Source organism: Gorilla gorilla, chromosome 2 (genome assembly GCF_029281585.2).
Source record: "Gorilla gorilla gorilla isolate KB3781 chromosome 2, NHGRI_mGorGor1-v2.1_pri, whole genome shotgun sequence".
Lineage (NCBI taxonomy): Eukaryota > Metazoa > Chordata > Mammalia > Primates > Hominidae > Gorilla > Gorilla gorilla.
In genome coordinates, this window is record NC_086017.1 from 93875096 (window position 1) to 93894220 (window position 19125).

At 34.6% G+C, this 19125-nt stretch overlaps 1 long non-coding RNA gene across 2 annotated transcripts in view; it reads right to left on the reverse strand.

The window, feature by feature from the left end:
* LOC129532429 (uncharacterized) overlaps positions 1–18897 on the reverse strand; it is a 73823-nt gene extending 54926 nt beyond the window's left edge. Inside the window, exons 1-2 of one of the 2 annotated variants that reach the window (XR_008678161.2) lie at positions 18717–18897; positions 5450–5639 (exon numbers count right to left, since the gene is read on the reverse strand). This is a non-coding gene — a long non-coding RNA (uncharacterized lncRNA). Of the gene's footprint in view, positions 1–5449; positions 5640–9617; positions 9755–18716 lie in introns of those variants that run through there. The other variant, XR_008678162.2, reaches the window with a different exon arrangement.
* Between the last annotated feature and the right edge of the window lie 228 nt (positions 18898–19125).

Genomic DNA, 19125 nt, shown 5'->3' on the forward strand with positions numbered 1-19125 from the left:
AATCGGAGTTGTATGGTTTCCAGTCATGTCCTTTTACCAGGCAAACAGTTAAACCTTCCTTTTTGCAACCTTACCTTGAAAAACATATTTGATATGTAAATATCTTGGATATATCCCTACTTTTCCAATTTATATTAGATTATAGATCTAATAGATTTATCCTCTGAAGCTTTAGGTCTCATTTGAAGTATGCCCCCCTGTTCTTTTATTACTTTTTGATTTTTCTGCCTGTCCCCATCTAGTACTGACACTATTTCTTGAACCACTATCATTCTTGAACCACTATCATTCTTGAACCACTATCTACTCATTTCAAGTATCCTATACTTTCTTTGTCTTTTGTTCTGCTTCCTTTGCACTGTGACTAATTATCAAATCATTTCAGAAGTACTGTCCTCTGTGAAGATACCTTGGCCTTAACATTGTTATTTGTCTTTCTCTATCTCTTTTTTAGTATTGGTTCTATCTCCAATATGGTAGGGTGATCTGTTACCTTTTATGTTTAAGAACAGTGTTTCTCAGATTGAAGTCAGAGAAAAGCAGGTCGATGCGTGTAGTTCCAAGGCTGAAATTTTCTAATGAACAAGACCACACAGGTAAATCATTAGACTGAGTAAAATTGTTAAATTTACCAATGCCTGTAAAGGTTATAAAGAGAATTTCCTTTAAATTGGGTTTTAAAATTAACTAAAATCAAATAATTTAGTTCAAAGATTTTGGAGTCCAGAAGCTAAACCAAAAGCCTCTTCATCAATCATTTAGGCCTGAATATTCTACTCCCTCTTTTACTTCCCAGTTTCCCCATATTATGCACCAGATGGTACAGGCTCTTAGATAGCCTTATTAAAACTATCTCTGTACTTACTGCAAATTATGAACAAACCCAACACCAAGACAAGTAGCAAAAAACCCAAAAGTCAAATTACCACTTTTCTTGTTGATACAAACTAGGGTAAAGAATGGAGCTTAATGAAACGCTAAAGTGTCTTTTTAAAAAACCAGCCAAGAGTTAGGTCTCCTTAAGCATAAATAGAGAAAGAGAATTATATCATTTTCTATGTCTGCATAACAAATTACTGGAATCTGAAATGCTTAACCAATAGACATTCATTATCTCCCAGTTTTTGTGGGTCAGGAACCAGGCATCTCTTAACTGGCTTCTCTGCTCAGGGCTCTCAGGTAGCCACCATGCTGCATATTCATCTAGAGGCTTAACTAGAAAAGAATTTGCTTCCCAGCTTAGTAATATTGTTGGCAGAATTTATTTTCTTCTAGCCATATGACTATAGACCCCCCATTTCTTAGTGGCTATTGAGAAGAAACCACCATTAGTTCTTAGAGGCCATGACAGCTTCCTGCTTCTTGGCCCACTCTGTAAGAAGTTTACAGCACGGTTCTTTACTCCTGCAAGACTAGAAGGAAAATCTCTTGCTCCAGTCTGCCAAGTCAGAGTCTTACATAATGTACTATAATTATGGGAGTGATAGTCCATCACAATTGCCATGTTATATTTGTTAGAAGCAAGTCATAGATTCTGTTAAGACTCAAGAGGAGGGGAATCTATACACAGATGGGACTCATTGAGGTCACCTGAAGGTGATTCTATCACAGAACTTATGGTCAGTTATTCATGGTACCAATAAGAGAAAATAAACTGAATCATATCAAGCAAACAAACAAAAATATCTTCCCCAGAAACATATCATACATTCCTGGTCCCAAAGTCCACTCTGAAGCTTCATCAACATTATATAAACTATTTTGATTATGTTGGTCAGTATTATGCATCAACTTGGCTAGGGTATAGTTCCCAATTATTTAATTAAACACTAATCTAGGTGTTTCTGTGAAAATCATTTGTATATGTGATTAACGTTCATAATCAGTTCACCTAAAGTATGATAGGTTGTCCTAGAATAAGCCTGATTCAATCCATTCAGAAACTTTAAGAACTAAACAGGTTTCCCTGAAGAAGAAATTTCACCTACAGATAGCAGCTTCAATTCATTCCTGAAAGTTTTTTCCTGTCCTTCTTGATGGCCCTATTGATTTCAGACTTGCCATATTCTCCACAATCGCATAACCCAATTCCTTGTAATAAGTCTCTCTCTATATAAAATCTTATCTTATTTCTGTTTCTCCAGTTGAACTCTGACTGATACAGTAGTAAATTAAAATTTTTAAGACATTTGGTATTATTATAGTGTCATCTTTTATATAAAATACCACAATGTAGATAAATGGCATAATATGACCAAAAACACCCTTGATTTAAATAATTTGATAGGAATGTTTTCCAGCCAGTTTCAAACTGAGTTACAAAGAGAGAATGATAACCTTGCATCTTTGTATCGTCCCACTGTAAAAGAAAGATACTGCTTATAAACAGAAGCAAACAGCCTGAGAACAGCCACCCCAGGCCCTGCATGGCCCTCTCAAGCAATGATGAATCCACACTGCAGTACAAGTGTGATGTACTGAACCATGAAGCAGTGTTTTGGCAGTCTTGGGGAATCAAAATAATACAATCTGGGTATTTTTTTAATCTGTGGATTTACTTAATTCAGAAATAGATTTAGAAAAAGAATGAATAGACTGCATAACTCCCAAATAATTATCAATAAATATATATTTTCTTACAACAGAAGTTTTTGTAAGTATTGCACTGAAATAAGTTAAACTTTACTGATACAGATGAAGAATTAAGTGTTCCATTAAACCATAATACTTATAAAGAAAATGTATATAAGCATCAACAGATAGATAAAAATATATAATTTTAGAAGATATTTTAAGGATGTATGTTTTTGTTTATTTCAGCATAAAGACATATGTTTGATCAAGATCCAAAAATTTAAATTATAGCCATAATAACTAAACACCCCACTTGAAGGAGAACCCATACATTGTTTAATTTTGAGAAATGTAAATTCCAGTAAGCCTTTCAAGATTACTCTGGGTAAAATATATGCCTAGATAACAGAAAGAGTTGTTTTTCATTGCTTTTATTGTTGTTGTTTTATATAAGATTATAATTATGAGTTAGATAAATATCACAGGACTCCTGCTGAAAATTATTACTTGAGATTTAGTATAGCCAAGCTGTCAGTTTATATAAGCTGCTGGAAAGCAAAATAAAAAGATGTAGAAGGAAAAATGTGTGGGTTCTGTTGTTATGGCTCATAAAAAAGTTAGTTAGAAATCTAAAAATATTGGGTGGCAAAGACTCTATTTATAATGTAAAGATAAAAACCACAAAAACTTGAGTTTCTAGGTAGAAAAATCAGCCAAAAAGTCAGAGTTTTGACATCTAGGTGATTGTTTGGATAGTATTTCCTTGAGAGAAACAGTAAAACAAGAAAGTAGACTGTTGATGCAATGGAGCAGAGAAAATCATTTCTCAAGTATGTGGTTCTTGTGGGACCTGCTAAAATTGAGGGTCATTATCTCAGGACTGTTTCTACAGGAAATACAGATTGTGAAGACTTCTACATAGATGTGTCATGACTTGCAGGCTAAATATGGTGAAAAGAAATGCGGGGAATCTGGAAATGAAAACAGCATCAGGGCAATATCCAGAATTTAGGAGGTCCACAGAATAAATGACTGCATCCTGCCATCCAGAAAAATAGAGGCAAAACCGGTAAATCGAAGTGGTCCATGCTTATGAGTGAGACTACCTCAGGCTGAGAAATTCCTATCACCTATTTTTAAATCACAATCCAATAATTTCTAGATTGTGGCAAATTTAGGGCAGCAGCAACTTTTATACTCAACATACATTCATCAAGAAAAAAGCACACACATTGTGAAAAGAATCAAAAGCAAGCATAGAAAAAAATATACCACAATTTTGCCAATAGCTGAGGCTGATAGTTTTATCTGGCCAGAATAAATTTATTTACTGTGAATACACTGTGGAAACTTTATAGTCCTAATTTGGGTCCTTATAAAAGCACATCAAAATCAAGAAAGGAGGCTTGAAATAAATTCAACTAATTGCCATGTAAACATTTAATGACTATTCACATTTGTGTATGATATACAGTCATTTAGAAAATTATCATTTAGTACATTCATTATGTTTTCTTTTGTATATTTATTTGTTCATTCATTAATTATATAAATAGTTATTGTGCACAAAATATCTCCAAGGCACTAAAACGCAAGGAATGAAGAGATGGTCCTTGCTATCAAAGGTTGATATTCTTAAGAAAAAAAGATACGTGAATAGGTAATTAGTATTTATTATAGAAATCACAATATTAGGAATAGGTAAGTATCAGGAAGGCTTCCAGGGGTCATTTGCATCTGATCTGAAGTGTAAAGATTGATCAGCAAAGCCCTAGATCTTATTTTGGTGAGGACAACATTCCAAATAGAATTTAAAAACAAATGCAGGAAGATGAAAAATAACTTACGGGGTGCAGAGGCTTAGAGGCATTTTATAATTCCCAGCGCATAAAATTAAAGACCATGACGATTCTAGAGAAGCAAACAGGGGCTAGAACCACATGTTAAGAGGCTTGACATTATCCTGGGGCCAATCTGGAAAAGCAGATCTGCAGGTGTTAATAGATCTTATAAAGGAATAAAAAGAGTTCATTGTTAAGTCAATTTGAGAAATACAAATTAAACAAGATTAAGCAGGCATTCTTTGAGTTTTTAATATATCTGTGTGCTTTGTAAATTACCAAACATTATCCCTAAACTCATTTGTTCAAGGTAATTTTTTACAAGGAATATCTCACAGGACTAAGATTCCACTAAAAATTATCCTGAAGAGTTCATATGTGGAAATAACAAGAGCGGATTTGCAAGTTAGAAATATCTCTCTGGGGATTTTTGTGGAGGCTTGGTTAAAGGTTAAAATAAATGGATGAAGGAAGGCCAGTTAATTGGCTAGACCAGGCAAGAGATAATGAAGTACCACAGGAGCAGTAAAATTAGAGAGGAACAAGTGAAATATGTTAAGGAATTGAAATCTGTAAGATTTGTGTCTGGATAAAAAGGCAAGAGGCGAAAAAGAAATCAATTTCCATACTTCTGGGTTTGTAGACTAAGTGACTGAGAAAGGTACGGACCACCAAGTAAGATTTAAAAATATAGAATCTTTTGGGAGAGAAGTGATGAGTTAGGATTTTGAAACATAGGGCATGTAAAGACCACCGGTAATTTCAATAAGCTATATTTACAGAAACCTGAAGCTCATGGAAAGATTTGTCCCATAAGAGAGAAATTCTGACATCAGTAGCTTTGGCTTTGTGTAGAAATCTTCAATGAAAAATTTCATCTGTGATCTCTGTTTATATTACCTCTTCCTATTTACACGATGGTATCAATTTTCTCATCCATGGTTCTTAAACCAATTTGTTTATACTTGAACACATGCACACACACACACACACACACACAGACCTTCTATCTGTAAAACTGGTAAATGTCTTACCTCGAAATAAGCATTGGTATTATTCAGAATTAGGTAAATTGGCTTTCAGTAACATGTAATCCACAAATATCAAAAGATCCCAGAGTATTGCTCATTATGAGTCCAGGCAGGTGAGGTGATGGTTTCGATCCCAAATACTCTAATTTTGTGGCATCTCCATATCCATAAGTGTTTTCCCTTTTACTGTGACCTGGGAGAAACAAGCATGGAGAATCTAAAACTGGTTTTTAAAAACTAAATGCTTCCACTTAAAAGTGAAACATAAGTTCCAATTACAAGGCAATTCACTATGCCTCCTATAATTTCAAAAAGATGGGAAAATGCAACAAAAGAAAAAAGAACCAGAAATATTGGTGAGTAGCGGAGACACTATTCTAAATTAACTAATCAGCTAATTATCTAGCATACAATCTAGCATATAATCTAGCATATTTGTAGCACTTTGATATAGTGTTACATATAAATGATAAAACATAAGTTTACTTAAAGCTGTTTTCCAATTCCCCCCTCAAACACCAAATAAGACTCTAATAATGGATAATTACACAAAGTTGACACCTAGAATTTGCTAGGAGGATATCTTACCTATTGCTGGCACTTCATTCCAGACTTCTTAGGGAGAATCTCAGTGGAAGAGAATAATACGAGTACTACCTACAAATTGTGTAAGACCTATAAATGAATACTACCTACAATGAGTACAGCCTACAAATGAGTACTACCTACAAATGTGAATGTAGAAAAAAAAAAAGATGTTAAGGAAAAGTAATTATCTACTGGATGCTCTATGTTAGAAGAATCACATTTACCCAATAAGTGTTCTATCACAAAAAAAAAATAGCAAAAAAATAGTACAATACCTTCCATGTTCCACAACCACTCATGAATATCACAGTCTACAGTCTAGATTATAGAAGACAGATCTTTGCTAACATAATTACAAATGAAATCAGGTATTATGTGAAGATGGAAGATAATTTTTCAAATGTGTTACAATTAATACATAGTTATTTTGTACTTAAGAAAAAAATCAAAATGTGTGTATTTAAACAAGTTTTTAGTTTTCTCTCCTAGGTTCTGCCCTTGTAAGAGAGAAGCTAACAGAATCATTATGCTACATATTGACTCTAAGGCAAGATTAACAAATTTTGCTTCTAGAGATTCCTCCACTGGCCTTAGCTTCTGTATTTCACAGAATCATTTTCATTTTAGGAAACTGGTGTTATAAAGGGTAATGTGCCCTCATGTGATTTCTCAAACAAATGAGTGTTTTTAAAATATCACTTTGTAATAATAAAAATATACTCATGAACTTGAATTATTGTGCTGTTTATAACTATTCTCTTGGTGTGAATTACTTTGCAACAATTCATGGCCTGCACACTTGGCTTAATTAAAGTATTCTTATCCTTACAAAGTGCACAAATGAAGTAGAATTATTTTTAAATCTGTCATTTTAGGGGAAAGAGTCTGATTACTATTTGATTCAGTGGCATGGAGAAATGAATTTAGCCACAGGCAGCACAGCTCTGAGACCAATGAGAATATTGGGGAAGGTGAAACTAAGAAGATTTTAAAAAGAAAATACTTTCTGACTTTAAGCCTGTCTCCCCAAATCATTAGGGACAGAATAATGCCACATCCTCTAGTATTTGTTTTGTTTGTTTGTATGAGAAAGTCAAGGTGATAGTAAGTGAAGATCCCCCTGCTTCCTGAGTTCTACAAGCAACATGCAAATGTCAGGTTTAAAATAGTATGCTATATTTTAAAATCTTAGTAAGTTTGATATGCCATTACAGATCATTTTAAATGTTCATAGTTACAGTAACGTATCTTTGTTAAAAATATCGCTCTTATTTTTAACTAAATTTGTACAGTATACAAGAAAGAAATATATGATCACTCGAAAGTGACAAACTATCCTATTCTCCAAAGATCTATCTCATGTAAGAATTAGAAGGCTGGATTATCTCATTAACCTTAAGAAATGGCATGCTGTAATGATGTCTGTAGTTTAGCATTACACAAAAAATATACTCTTGAATACAAAATATATGTCATTATGATTAATATCACATATGTTTAAAAGTTATTTCAGAATAGGAGACTTGTTTGCTAGAAATGTAGCATTTAACTGAAGTACTGCATATCCAACTTCTATTATCCATGCACTCACTCAAGATCCAAACCAGTGCTTAAGTGTTTTATTCATCATCTTGTGGGAGCCAAGACATCTATATTAATTAACATAAAGTGGGAGAGACATATTTAATACTAATAGCAGATTGTTTTAAAAATAGAGGCACAGAGCAGATAACTATTTCTTTCATGCAATTTCTGGCATTTCTTCATCCATGTAACTGCCCTTCATTTCAGTAGCAATAAAGAGCAAAACTCCTAGATATCAAAATGATAAATTTCTTTCACTCAGAATATCTTTCTCGCTCTCGAATACACTATACGCTCACTAAAAGGGCATTATTTCCTAGAAATGTGAGAGTTAAATTTGTTAAGCATCATGATACGGGTGTTGTAATGAACACCATGCTGTATTATCATGACTTCAATAAGATCAAACGCTGCTTAGGCATCTGAGATTCCTGAAACAGAACTGAGAGGATCACAAGGATTAAAGACATATGAAATGTTAAATCTTTAATCATTTTTCACACATTTTATGGCTAGCCTATCCTTTCTCACAACTCAATGAAGTTGAGACGATGACAAGTGGAAAATAGTCAACTAATTAAATTTCAGCCTTTCAAAAAGGTCAAAATAGTACAGTATATTACTATACTTCACAGAATAAATGAAGCATGCAAATGCCAATACTTCATTCCGGTGACAAAACCAGAAAAATATATGAGAGAAAATGGAGCAAAATTGTCTCATTGCTTCAAGGTGTGGCAGTCAAAATTTAGCTAGGATTTAAATTTCATAGTGAGTTATTTGCTCTAAAACACAAAAGGTTGCTTTTGGTCTTATAACTGTATCTTGAAAGTTACTTCTGGGTTGTACTTCTTGAATATATTTTACTATAGACTATAAATGTGAGCCAAAATCTCCCTTAGCTACATGTTCCAAAAGCTTTCTTACACTGTCTTTAACAATAAGCTGAATTTCATCTTTTGTCCATTTAATGAACAATCACACTTTATCAGTATGGTCATAAGGGACAAAATAGCCTACATAAATAACATCAAAAAATAGTCCCCCAAACGGATTGTTTTGTACGTATATAGTCACATATATACAATTTATATTTTACACACGTAATTATTAGTGTGTGACGTTTTTGATATTAAAGAACAAAATGCACTAGATATGAATGCACCTTTTATCCTTGCTGCTTTTCATGCTATTCTGCAGCAACCTAAATGCCACCCATCTCCCATCCTTCAAGGCTCAGTTTTTGTCTCAATATTATCTTAAAAAATAATACTCTAATGATTATTTCCTTTCTTTAAAACTCTTGGTTACAGTCAGTCTCAACAAAATTATATGTTATTAGTAATAAGATAATGCAAGTAAAGCACATATCACAGGGATTGACACAGACCAGATGTTTTTAAAAAAACATGGCCTCTTATTGGAAATAGGTTTTGAATCCTGACCTGCATTAGCTAAAAATGGCAATCTCACTCTTTCATAACTATATATTATCCATAATATTATTAACCCTCTCCATTAAGCATCAGTTTTTACACGTATAAAATGATCAAAATGAAACCTATTTCAATGGGTTATTGAGGTGATTACATTTGATAATGTTTAAGGTGCTTAACACATTTGATACATAATCAGTGTTCAATAAAGATTCGTTTTCTTTCTACCATTTTGGTATAACTCCACTGTCTATTTAATAATTTCAATTAGCTGAATTCTCTCAGGCTTCTCAATGTGTGGAGAATTCAGGAAAACTCCACTGTATTAATTCCTCACTATTGCTGTAACAAAATCCCACCAACTTGGTGGCTTAAAGCAACATAAATCCATGATCTACTGACCTACAGTTATCAAGAACCTACAATTCTGTAGGTAGAAGTCTGATACGGGTCTTGCTAGGCGAAGATCATGATTTTGGAAGTGTGTGGCTCCTTTCTGTGGGTTCTAGATTCAGTTGCTGTTATTTGTAATTATAGAAACAAAGCCTCTATTTTCTGGTCACCTATGATCGATGGGTCAATCCTAGCTTTTAGAAGCCTCCTCATTTCTTGGTTTGTAGCCATCTTCATCCTCTTCAAAGCCAGCAATGGCAGGTAGAAACCATCTTGAGTTTTAAGATCTTGTGTAATTAGATAAGGCCCATCTGGATAATCAGAGATAATCTCATTTCAAGGTTGATAACAGTAACATATATGTAAATTTCCTTTGGCAAGTTTGGTAACATACTTACAGGTTTCAAGGATTAGGATTCAGACATCTTTGAGGATCTATTATTCTGCTATCTGTACTCTTTGTAGGGTTATGTCATTGGACCTGTCAGTTGGACACATTATTTTCACACATGAACACAATTCCACTATGCCGAGTGTGATAATTTGTAGTTAATTGCATTTAGGAATTCCCCAAGAGTGCTAATATCTTATCACATATGTGTTTATGCAACCTGTACCTGACCCAGAGTTTTCCCCAGCTGCTGCAATGGTCAGGTGTCCAGTGGGTATATACGTGGCTATATATTCCAAATTTAGTCAGAATGTTAACTTTATACTGACATAGGCGCTATAAAATAGCAGTATAAGCTCATGATTTTTTAATATGAGTTTAATTTTTAATATAAGCATATGATTTTTAATGTGTATATACATGCATGTATATGTATGTATGTATATTTACACACAAAGAGATACATATGGTTATTAGATACATATTGATGTGCATATCTATGTATGTATGCTAGAAGCAATAACATGCTAGTAACAATGAACATACCATTTTGCTTTCTAAACATCATTTTCCAATAAAACAAACCATAATTTTTATAGATTGGAGTTATTTCAGGGCAGAAGAAATATAATGGAAGCTGGAAAGTCTTACAGTGCCAGAAAATAAAAAAGGGCTCAAAAAGAAGGAAAAGATAAGATCTTGTTGAAAGAACACAGATGCCAACAATTTGAATAATCTGTAAGTGGCCAAAGCTGAAAAAAGAAAATTGAATAGCAAGATAAATAATGATAGTACTTGACTTTAATCCATAAAAATATAAATATTCATGTCTATATTAACAAAATTGTTTATTAAATAAACATATGAGGATAACAGTCTATTCTTCCTTACAATATAATTCTAATTGATATATGTACAAGGTAAGAAAAAAGTACTGTTATGCAAACACAGTAATAATAAATCTTTAAGACATGTTCATTGATGGAAGCTAAAATTATATGGCAAATTTTGAGAATGAGGCTTTATAAATTCCAAATATCTCCCCTAAGTTATTTAACAACTACAAAGAGAAAGATAGTAAATTTAGAATGGAAAATCCTGGAAGAAGCTACCTGAGTTAAATTATCAAGGTTAACGACACCTAAAGTAAGATATATTTACGTTATGAACCACTTGATATGAAACACCAAATAAATAGGGTACAACATTGTCTCTGTGGTATTCTTTTAAACAATATATCATACCATTGCTATAAGGAGACAGCATCAGACAAACCCAAATTGAGGAGCATTCTACAGAATAATTGATCAGGGATTTACAAGTATCAAGGTGATGAAAGATAAGAAAAGACTGAGGAAATGTTAGAGACTGGAGGATGCTCAAGATAAATAGCAACTATACATAATGTAGAGCCTGGATGGAATTCTGAACGGAAAAAGGACATGTGTAGATAAGCTGATGGAATTTTATTAGAAACTAGAATTGCAAAATAGTTAATAGTATCTTACCAATCTTAATTTCTGGTTTTATGTAATCCTGGTTGTGGTTTCATAAAATGCTAACATAGGAAAAAAATAATAAAGAGGTAAGAAAATTCATTTCACAATTCTGGCAACTTTTTGCATGCCTTAATTTAAAATAAAAAGTTGAAATGGTGTAATCTAATAAGAGTTATTGGGACTATTCATGCACAGGCACAGATTACTACACTGTAAGTGGTAATGATAATGCTAACATGGTTGAGCACATACTATTTAGCAATCATTAGTTAATTTCACGAATTAATTTATGTAACACTCATGGTCACAGTATGAAATAAGTACTATTGTACCATCCACGTTTTACATATGAAATAACTGAGGCACATAGAGTGAATTATTTAGCCCAAGAACTTTGAAACCAGGCAAAGCCCAAGCTTTTATCTCCCATGCTGCATAGCCTCTTTCGTAGAAAGCTTAATAAATGTTTAATTAAGCTGATATTTAGATTGAAAGTAGCATAATTAAATTATTAAATTTTGAGAAATGGAGTTAAGAAATAAGTCAGCATAACTTCACAGTAAATACCACATGCGATTTCTCAAAGAACATGTTTTGAGTTACAAATAATAAAAACGAAAATAATGAGAAAATTTTCAGGTTAGTATCTATTTTATTATGATTCCTTCAGCTCTTATTTCTGTGCTTTAAAAAATACAAAATTAGGACCATTTTGATTTCTGTTTATTGTTCTTATCTCCAAAATTTTTGTTATGGGGCTTCCTGCCTGTTCTCTATTATTTTTTCCCTTCTCTTTTATCTATATTCCCTTAAAAGATCACTTGTCTATCTTTTGCTAGCTCCTCCTCTTATATTTGCCCTATTCCATTTTATACCTCACATAACTTGCTCTGGGTGGAAAGATAATGTGTCTCAACACAGTACATTCCCTCATGGCAGAGCAGCTAAAAGAGTAAGCATTAATTTTCAACTTAAGTATCAATATAAATTTCAATTTAATATAAATCTGAAGTGTTCCAGTAAAATCTCTATTCTTGCAGCAGGTCTCTCTCATAACCCCATATTCATGATGACTTTAGGCAATGACAAACAGCACACTGTGTCAAACTCTGACTCTCCCTCATTTCTTCCCTTTATCAGCCTCTCTCAAATAAAAGTGGCAAAACTCACTGCTGAGAACATTATAAAATTTGCATTGTACTTTCAGATGTAGAATAGTAATTCTCATGGATGAAAAAAAGAGTAAGAATTATCTTTTACTTTACTAGTTCAGAGACCATAAGTATTTCACATTGAAATTTTATACTAAATGAATGGAATATTTGTATCAAGCCTGAAAATCAAAGTTCTTAGTACAGTTACAAAACAATAGGTGAGACTACACAAAACTATTCTTCACCTCTTCACTCAAGTGTTTTTGGGGAAAAAACACTTTTTTCCCATCTCCATTTGGATGAACGAATCAATGAGCATCTTAAACTCAATATGTTAAAAAACATTCTCAGGGTGAGGTATTGCATTAGTCCATTCTCACACTGCCATAAAGACATCCATGAGACTGCGTAAGTTATAAAGAAAAGAAGTTTAATTAACTCACAGTTCCACAGGCTGTACAGGAGGCATGGCTGCAGTGGCCTCAGAAAACAATCATGGCAGAAAGTGAAGGGGAAGCAAACACATTTTACATGGTGGGAACAGGAGCAGACAAAGTGAAGGGGGAAGTGATACACACCTTGAAACAACCAGATCTCATGAGAACTCTTACATAAGAGCAAGGGGGAAGCCTGTTCTCATAATTCAATCAGCTCCCACCAGCTCCCTCCTCTAACACTGAAGATTACAATTTGACATGAGATTTGGGTGAGGACGCAGAGCCAAACCATATAATTCCACCCCTGACCCCTCCCAAATCTCACTTTCTTCTCACATTTCAAAGCCAATCATGCCTTCCCAACAGTCTCTCAAAGTCTTAACTTATTCTAGCATGAACTCAAAATACCAAGTCCAAAGTCTCATCTGAGACAGCGCAAGTTCCTTCCATCTGTGAACTCATAAAATGAAAAACAAATTACTTCCAAGATACAGTGGGAATACAGGCATGGGTTTAATGTTCCCATTCCAAATGGGAGAAGTTGGCCAAAATAAAGGGGCTACAGGCCCCATGCAAATCCAAAACCCATCAGGGCAGTCATTAAATCTTAAAGCTCTGAAATAATATCCTTTGATTTCATGACTCACATCCAGGTCACACTGATGCAAGGGGTAGGCTTCCAAGGCCTTGGGCAGCTCCATCCCTGTGGCTCTACAGGGTACAGCCCCCACAGCTGCTTTGGTGGGCTGGTGTTGAGTGCCCATGTCTTTTCCAGGTGCATGGTGCAAGCTGTTGGTGAATCTAGCATTCTGGGGTCTGGAGGACTGCAGTCCAGTAGGGACTTTGTGTGTGGGCTCCAACCCCACACTTCCCCTCTCCACTGCCTGAGGAGAGGTTCTCCACAAGGTTCTGCCTCTGCAGCGGACTTCTGCCTAGACATTCAGTTATTTCCATACAACCTCTGAAATCTAAATGGAGGCTCCCAAGCCTCAGCTCTCTCCCTCTGCACACTCACAGGCTTAAAACCACGAGGAAGTCTTGGTGGCTCCATGCTTGCACTCTCTGGAGCAGTGACCTGAGATGTATTTAGGGCCCTTTCAGCCATGGTTGGAGCTGGACTGTCTGGGATGCAGAGCACCATGTCCTGAGGCTGCAGAGAGCAGTGGAGTCCTGGATCTGGCCTCCAAAACCATTCTTAGTTCCTAGGCTTCCAGGCCTGTGATGGGAGGGACTGCTATGAAGGTCACTGAAATGCCTTGGAAGTACTTTCCCCATTGTCTTGGTTATTAACATTTGGCTTCTCTTTACTTAGGCAGATTTCTGCAGTACACTTGAAGTTCTTCCCCCAAAATGGGTTTTTCTTTTCTACCACATGGCCAGTCGGCAAATTTTCCAAACTTTTATGCTCTGCTTTCTTTTTAGATATAAGTTATAGTTTCAGGTCATTTCTTTTTTTATGAAAATGATCATAGGCTTTTAGAAGCAGTCAGGCCACATCTTGAATGCTTTGCTGCTTAAAAATTTCTTCTGCCAGATTCCCTAAATCACCTTTCTCAAGTTCAAAGTACCTCAGATCTCTTGAGCAGAGGCACAATGCTTCCAGTCTTTGCTAATGCATAGCAAGAGTGACCTTTATTCCAGTTCCCAATAAGTTCCTCATGTCCATAAGGAGGCCTCCTTAGACTGGACTTCACTGTCCATATCACTATCAGCATTTTAGTCTCAACAATTTAACAATCTCTAAGAAGTTCCAACCTCCCTTCAACTTCGTGTCTTCTTCCGATCTGTCAAAACTGTTCCAACCTCTGCTCATTACCCAGTTCCCAAGCTGCTTCCACATTTTTAGGTATCTTTATAGCAATGCCCCACTGCTCAGTACCAATTTTCTGTATTAGCCTGTTCTCATACTGCTATAAATACATACCTGAGACTGGGTAACTTACAAAGAAAGGAGGTTTAATGGACTCACAGTTCCACAGGTTGTGCAGGAGGCATAGCTGGGGTGGCCTCAGGAAACTTATAATCATGGTGGAAGGTAAAGAGGAAGTAAACACATCTCACATGGTGGAAGCAGGAGGAAGAGAGTGAAGGGTGGGGGGTGGGGGTTGCTGCTCACTTTGAAACAACCACATCTCATGAGAACTCTATCACAAGAGCAGCAAGGGGGAAGTTTGCCACCAGGATTCAATAACCTCCTTCCAGGCCCTTCCTCTAACACTGAAGATTAGAATTCAGCATGAGATTTGGATGGGGATACAGAGCCAAACCGTATTAGCTACATTTGCTTCTCCAGGTTTAAGGGTATTCCCATGGTGTTCCACCATCCCTTATCGGCTTCTCTTTCACTTGGCCATACATTTGAAAATAGCCTCTTCATTAAGCATCCTTCATCTGCTCTTTTGACGTACTGTGTCTGTCCTGGTGGATCCTTTTTCAATGCAATGCACAGTTTTCCTGTATAAAGTTCTTATAACTTGAAAGATAAGTTGCTAGCAACAATTAGAAAAAACTCTCATTCACAGCTAATTCAATACCACTACCTTTCCAGTTTTTAGTAAATGAGTTTACCACCTAAATTACATCTTAAATATAAAACATTGAACAGGACCAAATTTTATTCATTCATTTTCCCCTGACCTCTATTTTAATAGAGGAAGTACTTCTTATCAAAGGTCAATATTTCCATCTATGCTTTGGATCCCAAAATTCCCACTTTCTTAAAAATGTTAATGTTGGCTGAATACAGTGGCTCATTCCTGTAATATCAGCACTTTGGGAGGCTAGGGCAGTGAATCACTTGAGGCCAGGAGTTCAAGACCAACCTGGCCAACATGTCAAAACTCCATCTCGACTAAAAACACAAAAATTAGCCAGGCATGTTGGTACATACTTGTAGTCCCAGGTACTCAGAGGCTGGGCCAGGAGAATCGCCTAAACCTGGGAAGCAGAGGTTGCAGTGAACCAAGATTGTGTCACTGCACTCCAGCCTGGGTGACAGAGAGATACTATGTGTCAAGAAAAAAAAAACCGTTAATGCTTGATTAGCTATTTTAAATCTAATTTCTTCCTGTCAATATTTTTCAGCATTTAATTACGTAATATTTTTTCTCCTACCTTAAAATAATTCCTGAACTTCATATCTCTCTCAGACTACCTTTTTTTAAAAATAGTCATTATTCTTGAAAGTGCAACAGAATGTCATTTTTCTTCATCTCTGCATTTCCCACTCACTCAGATCCAACTGGTGTAAACTAGGCCAATGTGTACATTTGCAAGGCAATACGGGTTATACCTTCCTTTTACTTAGAACAGGTTGCTTATAACCCATTTTGCTAAAGATTTTATTTTGTCCTATTCTCCCAACAAAGCTTACTTACTATACTATACACACTGATTTCTAGGTACATTGAATGGAAACTCCATTCATTGCTTTAAGATTTTACCCCATATATGCACTGGCCTAGGATTACACATTTTCTGATACATTCTGTTAAGAAGTGCCTCACCTTTTTTTTCTGTCATTTTCTTTTGACATATATTTTCTTTTCTGAATACATTTGAAGTCAAGGAAACAGTATCATAGAAACAAGTAAAATCTGAAATTGCATTTGTTGGTTCAGTGTAACAGCAGTGCATCTATAACTTTATTAATGCAATTTAATTTTCAGTGGATTAATTTTTTTCAAGCAAATTAACAATTATACTTGATATTGATATATTTATAATCAATGGAAGAAGCATCCCAAAAAGGGCAAATGCTATATGGGCTCAGTGAAACTGGGTAAAAAGTTCCTAGATAACAGAGATTACAAAAAGTATTTAAAATGAGAACAAGTAGAATTAAAGGTCAACATTACTACAATACTGCTTATTAAATGAAAATCTTTGAATATAAATGTTTACAAATCTCAATTATTGGCACATTTTCCAAAATAAGATCTAAACATACATTTTCCAAAATAAGAACTAAACATATTTCAATAACATAAGGATGGTAGAAATCAGTGTTTAACAAAATAGAAATTCACTTTTAAAATATTTTATTAAAAAGTCAATATACAGTAAACATAATATATTATTTTAATATCCTTCATATGTTCTTGAGTGCATCCTATTATATAACACCAAAGATCTGAAAAAGGTATTGATAAATCATAATAACCTTTATTAGGGAATGATTTTCAATTACATATCTTTGTTTAGAAATTACATACCACAGGTGAAAATAAAGTTTCTTAGGTACAATTTTACTGCCTGATATATGAGAGGTGTTTTATGGTTGATAATGCAAATGAATCATTAAAAGCAACCGAAGAATAAATCAAAAAACTCAAGAAAAGAGAAATGTGTATCTTATATTGTGAGACAGAACTGGGATAGTGTGGAATGTGGCTTAGGACAGAGCAGATTATGAATAACAAAACTTTCAGTTATGTACCATGCACTGTTCTGTTTGTAGCACACATGTTATCACATTTATAAGTCTGTAGAGAAAGCCTATTAGTTTTATGGCAATAGAGCAGCTGTGGGAGAAGTGAAGACATAGGCATAGAGACTTGTGCAGGGACAGCTGCCTTTTGGGTCTGAAAGAATCTGGTGAAACTGAAAAAAGTTTCTTCTATCCAACTTCCTCCATTCTATAAGTAATTAGCATATAGCTGCTATGTAGTAGGTTCTTTGCTAGCTGCTGAGATGTATTGGTAAGTAAGAGACACATGCTTGCTTTTCTGATGTGTTATGCATGAAGCAAACACAAAGCAAACAGCTAAAACACTTTACAAATTGGGAAAATGTTTGAAATAAACATACTTCTTACAGTATAGCATAATATAATTCTCAATAGTTCTCTCAAATAAAACAACTAAAATGATAGGCACAAACGTACCTAGATACTTGGTAAACACTCTGATGAAGTGTATTGAAAGAAACCCAGAAGTTAATTGAGAATAAGAATCTTGGTTTTTTATTAAAAAGTAAGTTTTAAAGATGGCTTTACCTATTTTTTTTCTGTACTCTGTGATCATAAGCTTCTGAATTGGCAGTTGAACATCCCAGACAAGGTGGAAAACCTAAAGAACCCCTTTATGAGACTTAGTAATCCAAACTTAGAATCTTACAACTTCAGGGTAGGACTCAACAAGAAATAAGAAGCATTGACGTGGACACAGAAATGAATCTCAACTACATCAACTTTGGCAAAGTAAATAAAAATCTCTTTTGCAACTTTAAAATCCTAAAGTGGCTCTAACATTGCTTTTTTTTAATTTTTATCCCAACATGCTACCTGTGTTCTCTGAAAAACATCAAACATCAAAGGAGGAATTAAATTTAAAGTCATCCTGGCTATTAGTGGCTCCAGGCAGGAAACAGAAGCAAATGAAAATCCTGTCTGGAGAAACTTAAATCAAGAAATACCAAAAAAAGTGACCACAGATAAATTTATATTAAAATCAAATAGCCCACAGGCAAAAATGACACAAATAAATTAGCCACTATTGAGAACCAATGTAAATAATAGACAGTGGATAAAGTCAAAAATTATTTCAAATATTGGAACTATCAAACATAATTTTAGAAAACAAATCTGTTTAATAAATTCAAATAAAAAAAGAAAAATGTGAATATATTTGCAGGGAACATAAAAGTATGAAAAATTACTAAGAAGCCATTTTTGCATCTGACAAGCTTGGAAATCAAAAGTATCCTAATAGCAGGTAAAAACCTGAACAAACTAAAAAACAAATAACAAATATTAGATCTATAAGAAAAGTGGAATAATGGAACATACCTCTGCTTCCCAAATTAGAGAGATCAGCAGGAGAATAATAAGAATCACAACTTCCTGGAACAGAAGCGCACAAGTTAAAACTTCTGCAGGAACCAGTGTCTGGGTAGGGAAATCTGAACTGCAGGAACCAGTGTCTGGATCTGGAAATCTGAACTGTAATTGATGACTTGCTGGAGGCTCCCTGTGGACAAGCATGAGAAATAAAATCTCCAGAAGGACCCAGTCATGTTAGGGGTCATACTTTCCTGAGTTTTACCTCCTGGAATTTTATTTGATTCTCACAGTGAGTATCAGAGAAAAACTTTAATGCTTCTAGCAGGAAGAGGATAAAAGAACCATTTTGAAATATAGCAGAGAAATGTATCCTTTTTAATCAAATATTCCTTCAGGAGAAACTATTTAACCAGAA